Below are 12,492 nucleotides of genomic sequence, written 5' to 3'. Positions count from 1 at the left end.
ATTTCAAATTTAGCTTTTGAAATTTGAAGCTTAAATTTTATGACATGGTGTTCTTCTCTCAACACCAATGTGCCTAACCAATAACACTTTGTTGTGTTTTGCTACTGATTATCCTTCAACAATTTGTTCTAAGAAAAGAATATGCTAGGAGTATCATTCCCAGACAAAACACTTTAACTTAGAAATATGAACCTCTGCTGCTTCAGATTAAAAAACTTTGTCCATCAGCTCTAAGAACACTACAAATACAGAAAGCTTTACTGTGTGGTCCTGCCCCGGGGTATATAGAGTCACCCTTTATTACTGAGAGCTACTCTACCATTGCTTTATGTTAATAAAGGTTTCTCTGACTTCTCTTGACTTCTCTACCTTTACCACCTTTAATGATAAGTGTTCTTCAGCATCCAGTAAATTCCAGGTGTATTGGACAATGTAATTGTAGCAGCTAATGCCTGTTTTAAGTCTTTATTCATATGAACAGAAATGTGAAATGGCTCCATCAGTAACAAAATCAAAGCCTTTCGCCTCTTCTTCAGTAATTTGAATTGAATTACTAGTTTCAAAGTCTGCCAAAAACTGTTGTGCTTTGGCTATTGTTTTGCCAAGGCCTTGAGGGATACTTCCAGGCTAGTTCCCAGTATCCAACACGAAGCTAAACAAAGGTGTTTAGGCACCTGGAGATACATGAAGTCTCCTAATAAGATCTACAGTGTGAATTAGGATTCTAATTTACTTAGGCAATTCTGAAATCCCATTTAGAGTCTAATGGCTCTTAAGCAAATAAATACCTTGAAAATCTGACTCCAGGTCACTTAAAGTATAAAGATTATAACAATGGATGTCAGCAGTCAGTAGTCTCAACACAAAGGCTGCATATCTTGTCAGAGGTGCAATTTGCCCTTTAATTCCAGAGACAAATCCCCTGGAAGAAGAATAAAGGACTTTCTAGAATAGATATTGAAGAGAATGGGCAGCCTTATTAGCGTAACCATTTGCTAATTACAGATTCTGCACTTTCAAAGGAGTGTTGAATTGTATAAAAGATTATTATTTCTAATTATATCTAGTATTACTATATATAAACACCACTTTTATAACATTTCTTCCAAGTTAATAGATCACATCATATCAATTATTACTAAGGAGGGTTCTAAACAAACACTGAATAGTGCCTTAAACAGAAAAAGACTGAAAATTATTTCTTAAGCATTGAATAGTGCCAAAATATAAATATAGTCGAACATATATCATTCCCTTCCCACCCTCCTGGGGATTCTTCCCTTTGGGAAGCTGTCCTGGGAGCAAATACCCAGCTGCCATTCCCAGAGTAGTACAGTTCTATCCCATATCCTTACATCCGATTTTGGCAGATCTGCTACAATACAGTCCAAAGGATGAAAGTTTACAGAAAGGGTTTTGATTCCACTGTAGAACCAGTGGATCTTCTTCACCCTCCTGTCACTGTGCTCCAAGAAGACAAATTAAAGCTTTTCTGAAGGCTGAGATGTGAAAGCTGGAATCAGTGCCTGCAATGGTTTAAAAATGGCTTGGTTCTGTTAAAGGCAATGCTGATTAACACCAACTGGGGATGTAATTTTTTTAACAGTCTCTTCTAGGCACAGAAGGGTTTCATTCTTCAGTAGCTAAACTGAGACTACAGTGATTTCAAGATGTGGTTTTAAAAAAAGTATTTAAAAAACACATAATCCAGCCTGCACCTAAAAATTCCTGTTTTTTCCTTGAAACAATGCAGAGCAGAATTGCAGAACAGTGTGGCTCCCTCATTAAATTGGCCAATGCACATAAACACAAATGAAATCACGTCTCACTAAAAAATATTTTGTAGCTACTCACTAAAATAGCTTTGAGAGACCAGGTCCATACATGGAATAAAATGGCTTTCTCTGCCTAAGAAAAGAAGTCCTAAGCCAAACTCTCCTCTGGAATGACATTTTAACTATTATAAACAGTTTAACAGCAAATGTAGAGCAGAGCAGTGTAGTTTTATACAAACACAGCAACAACACTGAGATTTATTCTGTTCTGAATTAAGGTCTTTATATTGTTTCTACTTAAAAAGGAAAAGTATCAAATACAAAAATTCCTACAAATTTCTTTCACAACAAACATTTTCAGATTCTATTTGCAATTTCACCAAACAAAAGCCCAAGTCAAGTGGCAGAATTTTGGCTGTACTCATCTGAAAACACTGTAAGCTTTGCCCTTTCTACCACTCAGGCAACTTAAATGGGGGCAGTCCTCCCACTACTTTTCCAATAAACTGCAACAATAGCCACATGAAACTCTTGGAATACGTGACTTAGATACAAAGAGATGTTTTTCAAAACATCTGCTTGATCCCTTCAACTCATATCAGAAATGCAGAATCTTTATACAGAGACAAAAATCCCTTCCAAGCACTCTGTAATGTTCAGAGCATGGTGGGATGAGTCATTAACCCTCACAACTTCTCAGTACACTGCGTACAACCATTCCCATTTCATCTGGGAACACAGGGGAGAAACAAGAGAAAAAGGCTTTTCATCAGCACACAGCATTATGACAAATTGTAAATAAGACTTTCACCTTTTAGCTCCAGTTCACAAGTGGTTCTGAATGTTTGTAAATAAATCCTAACAAGGATTTACACAGAAACTGAAGGACAAAAATGACCAAGTGGAAAGTGTTACAAAGCCACCCGAAAAACAGCCCCTGGCAGACCCTCTTCCCCATACTTGACCCCCTTCCCAGGACCCAGACACATCTCTCTCCTCATGGTGTCCTGGTGCAGCATCATCATAAACATTTATCACAGCCTGTTTCAGTCCATGACACATGTGTGGGGGTGGATTTGGTGTGACAACCCCTCCTCCCCATTTCACCTGTGAATTCAAGGTGTAAAGTGGTGGGCAGACATCAACAGGGGTTAGCAAGAGGTGCCAGGCAGCACAGGCAAGCTGGGGAGAAGCTACTCAATAACCTGAATCTCAGATACACCAGAATAACTGCTAAAAGAATTAAAATGAACAAGACTGAAAAAGAAATCAGAACAATAGTGACAAAAGAGAAAAACAAGCAGATGCTTACATCTTCTAGGATAGGAATGTTTAGGAAAAATGGAATGCCTAGGTTTAGCCATGACCATAGCAAAACCAGCAAGAAAGACTTGCTGAGTATATATACTATATACTATTTTGGAGAAGAGGAGGGATCGGCTGTAGAGATATCCACATATGAAAGTCACAGAATTTTTGTAGATGCTTTTGTCTATCATTAAACAACCTCGTATCATCACTGACCTCTTTACTGGTTGCTATCATGCTGCTTGGGAGAGGAAATAAAAAGACCAGTGTCTAATGTTCCAGACAAAAACCATGACAATATATTAAAAAATGCTGAATTTAAATTCTAGTACAGACTGATTAGATTGAAAGACAAGTTCGAGTGAAATGGTGTCAGGTCCAGTGAACCAAGCGTAAAGGTCTTTATGATCACACTGGCATTTCTGCCTCAGTTGCAGGCATCAGTGACTATATTAGATTAGGTCACCTGAGAATTTAAATAGAATCACACATTTCTAATTAAAAAAAGGGCCCAAGTGAGTAATGCAGTTCCATATCACCTTAATTATATATTGCAATTACAGTTATAGCAGCACTTCTACTGGGATGTAATTACTGCAACTGAGCTTCTCCATGCAGGCATTTTCTTGGGAGCTTCATGCAGCATCACCTAACTTGCATCAGAAAATCAGTGACAAGGATCAGAACGTGAACTGTCCAGGCATAAGGATGGCGCTTTTGCTGCTCTGAGTTGGCTCAGAAAGAGAAAGAACAAAATTTAATTTCTATATAGAATAGTCAGAATCCTTGCAGCAGGAGCTAAAAGTAAGGGAAGGCATTTTCTCTCAAAGAAAATGGAGAGTCACTGTACTCTATGGAAAATACACTTCAGCGATCACTCCAAATTCATGATGATGATGGCCCTTAAGGCCAAACACGACCAACTGAATTAAACTCATCAAACTCCTCTTCCTCTGCTTCTTAAATAGAGGGATCTGGAATTCTGGGCTATCTTGAAGGACCTAGAAAGACAGCTTTCTAGTCAGTTACCAGCTTCAAGAGCACCCAAAAATATGGTACCCACCACAAGGTTTCCTTCACAGCATGCTGGTATGATGAATTTCACACAGAGAAGGCATTACAGTCATTTTACATTAACTTTGCAAGTTTGCTTTCCCCAGTTTAGTGTCAGTGTTCACCAGAACCACAGATCTGAAAGGTTGCTCTGGAGTAATCAAATGCAGCTCTAGTGACAGCAATTTGCAGAAATTCTACTTCTAATCTTGCCTGAACTTAGGCCTGAATAGTGTAAACCAGTAAACCACAGGAAAAAAGTGTCACCCTCTCATCCATTTCCTAAAGATAGCAGCAATAATGTGAGGAAGAGCTGAGGCAGTAAAGATTCACATTTCTCCTCTTTTCTTGCATTCTCCTCAATGTCTCCTTATATTTTGGAAGAGCTGAGGCAGTAAAGATTCACATTTCTCCTCTTTTCTTCTTGCATTCTCCTCAGTGTCTCCTCATAGTTGTTCTCTCTCTCATAAAGCAGCACTTGAGAGGCATGCTCCCCATGGTATTTATGGAGTATTTACAAACCAGCAGCTTGTGCAAAGGAGCACCTTATTGCACTAGTACTGCAAGGTTCTTAACTATGGAAACAACACCTGAGTTACCTGTGGCTTCACAAATGGCACAGTATACACGTCACTCGCAGTTCTTCAACAAGAACAGCAGGCACATGCTCTTACTCCAAAAGCACAAATCCCTTAACAAGCAGATAATGATTTTCAATACTCTTCAATAGCTACTCCAAATGCAGCAGAGGACTCAGGATAATTCTCACAGTTTAAACAGTTGCCATTTATCCTACAGAGCATTGAGTACATAGACATACAAATCAACCAAAAAACAGCCCATCACAAAGCACTAGTAGAATACTTTATAATCCCCAAAAACATCTAAGGGAAAATGCTTTCTGTTCTATAAATTAGTTTAAGAGAACAGATCTCATTTTTGTACTGCTCTAGGCTTCTCTGGGAATCAGTCAATTAAATTGGCTAGCTGTCTTAAGGTAATTGAGAAGCAGTTCCAAGAAAACATTATATACCTACAAACACAGTACAAACCAAATACATAGAGTTAAGCAAGACAGAAGCAGGAGTCTAGAGTTTGTTTTCTGTCTGGAACTGAAGGGCAGGGCGTGACTTTATGAGTTACCTTATTTCCTAGGAAAGGAGGACAATCCTGGTCTGTACTGCCTGACAGATCGTGCCTAGCAGCATTCTCAGCCCTTCCCTGCACTTCAGCCCTGTGCATCTGCATCACCCCCAGCAACACACTCATATAAGCACTGATCCCTTACCAAAGTCAGGTTCTACACAGCAAGGCACAGTGGCTTGACCAGAGCCTAATAAAAACCAAAATCCTCTGGCAGAAAGAAATGAAATCATTCTCTAAAGCCAGAGTAATTATTAATCATCAATAATTACAAAAAAAAATATTTTCCAAACTCCTCCTTGTTCTGTGGAATAATAATTCTCTAAAGCCAGAGTAATTATTAATCATCAATAATAACAAAAAAAAAAAGATGTTTTCCAAACTCCTCCATGTTCTGTGGGACAGAAATTATGAAGATATCTGTACAACTGGTGAGGGGAAAAAAAAGTTGCAACTCAGAGATTTTTTTTTTTACCTCCAGCAAACAGTGGCCGCCTGGCCAATTTCATACAAAAATATGTGTTCAACAAATCAGTCAATATTTACTACCATAAATTCTATTTGCTTATCAGTCTAAATATATATAACACAGACTTCCAAGGTAAAATACATAAAAGATGACCTTTTCAGTTCTGTGTCCCTTTTTTTTCTTTTTTAATCCCTAAAGCCTGAAAACTTTAAAATGAGAGGGAGAGGTGCTCAGATTTTTTATTTTTTGCCACTTGCTTATTTCATTTAAAATATCACTTCTCTTATTCTGTAAGAAGTCTCCTTAGATGTCTTAGACATCTCCTTCTTCAGCCACCTATCTGAGCAAGCTGTTACATTCTGGCAAACAGCAACTTTTCTCCCAAATATTTATTCAGGTGTTCAAAAACTTGGAGACTTTATTTGTTTTAAACTTTTATGCAATCAAAATAAAAATATTTCTTCCCTGGACAGTTAGCCAACTTCCATTCTTATAATAACCCTGAGATAATTCTACCAGATCAATACCACATATACTCTGGAATAAATTACTTTTTTTAAAAAGGAAAATAAAAGGAAACTGACATACTTTACTCTAGAAGAAAACCAGAGGTACAAAACAAGGGACCCTCTGGGCCTTTTTTATATAAAACGGGGAGAAAAACATAATAAATCAGAAGTGCACTTTTTATCTTTCATAGATTTCTTAATGATAGCTTGCAGAAGTTCCCAGAAGAACATTAAATATTTCATACATTTAGTGCATCCTAAATATCGGAGGGTTATAGAAATTAACAACTCTCTGGTAGTGGACAAACATCTAGCAGGCAGCCAGCTGATCTGCAAGCATGTCCTACACACAGTTTTTAGATCCAAAATTATATTTTCTTATTAAATGTTAAAGTGGCTGAAAGAGAAGTTATAATAAGATTTGCATAACAAACAGAACTGCTTTGGATTAAAAAAAAATAAAATCTTAAAAGGATTTTTAAAGTAAAGGCAGAAAAATAGTTGCTCATAAGAGTCCAGCTGAAAGGAGTTTGTTTTCTGAATCCCTTCTTCCTTTAGCTAATTTGTTTTTGGTTTCCTTTTACTCCTTTGCTTTTGTGCTTCCAGCTTTCCTAATTTGGATATCCAAAACTTAACCAAGGACTAATCATGTAGATGCTTTCTACAGCAAATGGAGTTGGATAACTAATGGTTCAGAGTAACTAGAGAAGGCTACAATGAAATAAGAAAGGTACACAATGACTGATCATTCTGCTGTTCCTTGTCCATGCCCTCTTATTCTGGCTGGGTCAGCACAGAGCACAAGGGTCTCCTGGTCCACACTGGGAGCTCCAGGCACAAGAGCCCAACTCCCAGCAGGGAGACTGGCCACCTTTATTTTTATAATTGCAGTGAACTTTGTGCACAGTCCTCCTTTCAACCTAAGCCCACATCTGTGATATGTGCTAGGCCAGCTGTCACAACAAAAGCTAATTCTGCCACATCCACGTCCCTGACTGATTTGGAGCTGGCCTTTACAAAAAAGAAAAAAAAGAGCTAGATGCAAACTGATGGACCCAAATACCCTCCAAGTCACTGGTTGGTCAACCTTAACAATGCTAACAAAAAAAGAGTAAAATTACATAGGTGTTTTAAGAGGGCTTGAACATGTAATTCACACCCAAGGATGTGAATACTGTGGCATACAATTCAGCATATCCAGTCTGAAATTCAAGCAACAGAGGTTCTTCCATAGAAACCATCAGGGACCTTGGGAAGATCCATGGCACTTGTTAACTTTACCTTCACATATAAAGTGAGTGTCTGAGGTATAGAACGATTGGGGGAATAAATAGTTATTTTAATGCTGGGGTATGCAGTGAATTGAATTGTGTGATTAGTGATTGAATAGCTGCTCCTCTACTACATGGTCCATTTGGCTCAGAGTGTCCCTGTGCCACCACTGTTGTGTGAGCATAAACGAGTTTTCTACTCTTGATCACACCAGGACTTTTTTTGTGTATGTTTTCTGTTGCATACAACTAAAAAAGAAAATTTTCTCACTCGCACTCAGATCTGGCATCAGGTTAGGCTCCAAATACTCAAGCTATGCTGTGGGTTCATGTCTCAGCATCAGCACTGTACCCAGCTGGGTTACAATGCAGTTCCTCAAGTCAGTGTGTGTGATAGCACACAGCACACACACACAACAGCTTAATGGAAACAGAAGACCCCAGTAGGAAATTACAGCTTTTACAAGAACATATGGCCCACAACCACTCAGTGTCTAGAAAAGTGTTTATCTCAACATTTCACAGAGTGGAAAGCAAAACAGAAAGATAAAGTACACCGCTTCTGAAAACCTTGTCACTAGCAGACTTGCACAAAGCACTGACCAAACAAAACAAAATGTAGAAAGTTCCAGCATTTAGCATAGAAGCTTATGGAAGGGAAGATGATTTATTCAACTCCAGTAATGACTTTTTTTTTCCCACAAAGATAACGTCTCACAGTTCTATTGTACTTTCTACTCACAGTGACTCAAAAGTCACTCCCATAAACCACACATGGTGAAAGTTCCTGTCCTCACTACAGGGAGCACAGATGCTTCTGGGGTAGATTACGACAGATCCTGGGAACTGTGACTCTATAGCATATCCAAAATTAGTGGATGTTGCCAGAGTTAATGGCTCTCTACACTTGCAAAATGCCATGTAAAGACAACCAGATCTCTTGCTCACATTATCTCTCATGAGTTCACCAACTACTTGCTGTGGATGGTACCACAACCAGCATGCACCTAGCAGGGACTGCCTTGCACTGAGCCATCAGCATTGCTTCCTGCAGAATTCATGTTTTCACGTAAGTTCATGTATTAGATGTGGGCAGAACATCCCTCTCCTGTCCCAAAATCATCTTGGACACTAGCACAAACAAACCAGGGTTCCTACTGCACAGTAGAAGGCTACCCTGACTGGGCTGGATCCTTCAGCCACTTTGGAGACAAGAGAGTGGAAGCATAAAAGAACATTGTGTAATTTACACGTCACCCTGCACTATATCAGTAACAGAGCTGGAAATAGAAACCTCCTCTCTCAGACACCACATCAAGAGGCGTGACAGGTGCTTCAGAGAGCCCTGTTCCAAAGCATGTGTCAACTAGAACGTGGGCATAACATTGCAGGGAGGAGAGGACGGGTGCTGAGACAAGCTCAGTTAAGCTTGCTGTTGAACACTTTCCCCCAGTCTATCCTGTATTCAGTCACCAGCTTGCAGAAGGTGAATTATCATCTGTACTTATGCACGTATGTGATGACAAGAGGAGGTAACATGACTCACTTCTAATAGAACCTTAATAATGAAAAACAGTGATCCCAATGCTCCTTATTGAAGCAAAATGGTCTTAATTTCAGTAGTAGTCTTTCCAACTACAAAATTAATTGCATTCTCAGACTTGGCCTTAGTTTATTAAGCCATTAGAAACTGAATTAATTAATTAAATAAATCAGAATTAAAACAAGGACATACCATGGCTTGACAAGATGCCATGTAAAGCAGACTCTTCACAGGATTAAGCTCTGCCTGAGGAGCTAACTGTCAGCCAAAGGCTAGTTCAGAATGAAGGAGTCACCCAAGACAAGGAGACCTGTGACATCCAGCAGCTCAAGTAGTGAGGATTTCTTGTCACTCAATGCTACAAGGCAAACAGAGGCTTTGGGGTGTCCTTGGACTCACAAATTACTTCTGTTGCCAAGTGACTGAATTTTTATCATAGCTGATTTGCCAGAGAAGCAGCATGATATTTTTGAAGGTCATGAGTCTATATACAATTATTATGTCTGATTTTTTAAAATTCAACAGTAGATTTCACATCAGTAAGCTTCACTAAATTGACTTATTTGAGTGTATAACCTGGATAGGATCCAGTTGCTGAGCACTGAATTGGTATCCACTAACAGTGATTTTGCTTTAGCTCATGTAGCAGGGAATGTACTAGAGCACATGGGTCTTAAAGCCTGTAATCAGCCTGAAATTCCTATAGACTTCTCTAACCTTCACCAGAAAGGTGGGAGACTTTGTGGTCCTTGTGCTGCTGCTGTACTGAAAAATTTTAGTAGATGCATAAAACTTATGATAGGCATGAAATAATTTATCATAAAATTTTAGTTTTCCTGTAAAAGAAATTAAACTATCTATGAAATATCTATCATATATCCTAGCCAAAGGTTTGCAAAGTTCCATAACAGAACAAGAAGATATCATGAATTAGTTACAGGATTTCACAGGGCTGAGCTACAAGCCTTTATGAATACCAGACTATGTAAATTAGATTATATTGTTTTTAAAAGCAAAAAAAACAAACAATTAAACACAGTACTTCACCTAAAGAGGCAGCAAGACAATGTTTGAGAAAAAGGAGGAGAAATGTCACATTCAATGAAAAGAAAACTTACATAGCTCCAGTGAAAACAAGTAAATTAAATACATTAAGATTGGGAAATTTTCTGTGTTGGAAAGGAGAGATAGAGATGCCCACATTGTCTTTTCTTATTGGACTGTGAACTGGTAGTATCTGTGGCACTCTCCAGAGTTCCTCTATCAACTCGTTTTGAGGAATCTATACAAACCCTAAAGACACAGGGAAGACTGAACCACTCATGGCTGGAACTTCCCCTTGTGCTGACCTCTGGAAATTGCAAACATCTTCTCTTCACAGCAGGGAATTTCTGCAGTGGTGGATAGAATCACAGGCCAAACGATGTGGTGTTCAAGAAGTGTTTTTGTCATCTCCTGTAAAACATGTCAACTGTGGTATGGCAGTAATGGGCTATATGCTCTACCGAGCCTCAAATGTTGCTCGAAAGCAACTACAATGCCATTGCAGTACTTTCACAGTCTCTCTCACTCTCTATTAATTCCAGACCAATGTACTGAAATTTAAAAATCAAAAGGGAGAAATTATTTAACATCCTATCCTGACAACTCAGCCCAAAATCCTTGTGGATGAATCTAGCTGATTGAAGGCAATGAGAGATTGTTTCCATCAAGTCCAATAACTTTGGATCAGATATTAAATCCCTTGCACTAGTAAAGGCTAAATAACAGCTAACAGATACAGCTTGATGAAGCATGAGTCACAAAATACCACAGCTCACACAGTCGGAGCTCTAGTGAGCGCAGTATCAGCAGCAGAACATTTGTTCAGATCAACACAATGAGCGCATGCCTAACACGATAGCTTTCACTGGGCACAAATAACGCGCATCTGAGTGCGCTCATAGCTTGTTTGTTCCAGTAAAAAACAATGCAAGACAGCAGGAAAGAACAAAAGTGAAGGCTGTGAGATGGCAAAGGGCTGTTGTTGCTCTCTCTTTAATGAGGCCTCACAACATTGCAGGTGATTCTCCAGACACTATCTCCCAGTCTTACAAATGCACGCATTAGGACTCTGTAAAACCCTCTCCCAAGGGAGAAGCTGATGGAGTTGTTGTGAGATGTTGAGGTGCTTCTACTCCTGCCAGCAAACTGATTACAAAACAAGAGACCTGGATTCATTTTAATCAAAATTCTACCCAAAGAGAAACAGCCACACAAAATATGTACATTGAGGAAAAAGACTTGTTGGCAGGAGTGCCATGAGTTAAAGCCAGCTGTAGGGAGAAGGAACACCTCTGCCTCATTCATTTCCTGCACTGAACAGAGTGATTTTATGTGGAATGTCTGACTGCTAAGTCTATCCCACTTTCCACCCTTCAGAGCTAAGTAACAGTATTCCCTTCTGTCCCTCCATGGCTGCTAACCCAAGGATCTCCACCAAGTTTACTTGCTTAATAAACCCCTTCTCTTGGAGTTCTTACTGTTCGGTTTTAGTACCAATAAAGACACCAACTAGTGTTTTTATAAAAGATCACAACAAACATGCAAAGATACATCACATCTCTCAGCTAATTAGAAATAAAACACGAGTAACATGATTTAAGTCTAATAGTCACTCATTCGACACCATAAACACAAAGACTGATGGCCAGGCATTTACCCTATTCATATTCCTTTGTTATACAATGGGGTGCAGTGACCCAGAAATTGTAATAGGAAATGGTCTCTGAGAGTTTTGTTTCCTTTTTTAAGTATAAATAATTTTAAAGAAAACAAGCACAGCCTTGTGATTAAAACAGATATTTTTAGAACAGCATTCTAGAGACCACGCAGCAAACTAAAGCAATAAATGATACATATTTTAATAACACTTTCATTAAAAGCTTACTGTTAATAAGTATAGCCAGGCTTGAGGATCTCTTCTATCATGAGTATGTCATACATCCAGTAAGACAGCAATCCCTCTGTGAAACCATTGTGAAGTTTCTTTTCTTTCCAATACTTTCAGGATATTTTTATGGACAACACATCTCACAGTTGAATAAGCAGTCTATTACTTATGAAAGTCCTTACAAAGGAAGTCTTACAAAACTATGTGAACTGCTAATAAAGAGAGATTAGAACGTCTGTGAGGTTTTTTCTGTTAGGTTTTTCTGCTATCTGAGGCAGGAAAGGACTCTCTACCAAATATGCAAACTGCCCAGTAATGCCAGGTCACAGACCAAAGCCAAACTACAAAGGAAAGGAAAAGGTGGAGCCCATCAGGCCTCATGTCATTCCTCACGCAAGAGTCCATGTCAACAGCACTACTGCCTTTTCATCCTTCTAACAGTCCTTCCTATCCCAGTCTTCCCACTAGCTTAGTCCAAAAGCATTCTGG

General features: G+C 38.9%; 1 protein-coding gene across 2 annotated transcripts in view; it reads right to left on the bottom strand.

The window, feature by feature from the left end:
* Positions 1-12,492, bottom strand: part of SORBS1 (sorbin and SH3 domain containing 1) — a 160,619-nt gene that overhangs the window by 140,455 nt on the left and 7,672 nt on the right. The gene's annotated exons all lie outside the window — the stretch shown is intronic.

The sequence above is a fragment of the Passer montanus genome, unplaced genomic scaffold, assembly GCF_014805655.1.
Source record: "Passer montanus isolate IOZ18808 unplaced genomic scaffold, ASM1480565v1 scaffold61, whole genome shotgun sequence".
NCBI lineage: Eukaryota > Metazoa > Chordata > Aves > Passeriformes > Passeridae > Passer > Passer montanus.
The sequence above is the reverse complement of the archived record's forward strand: the minus strand, read 5'-3'. Positions and strand labels throughout refer to the sequence as shown.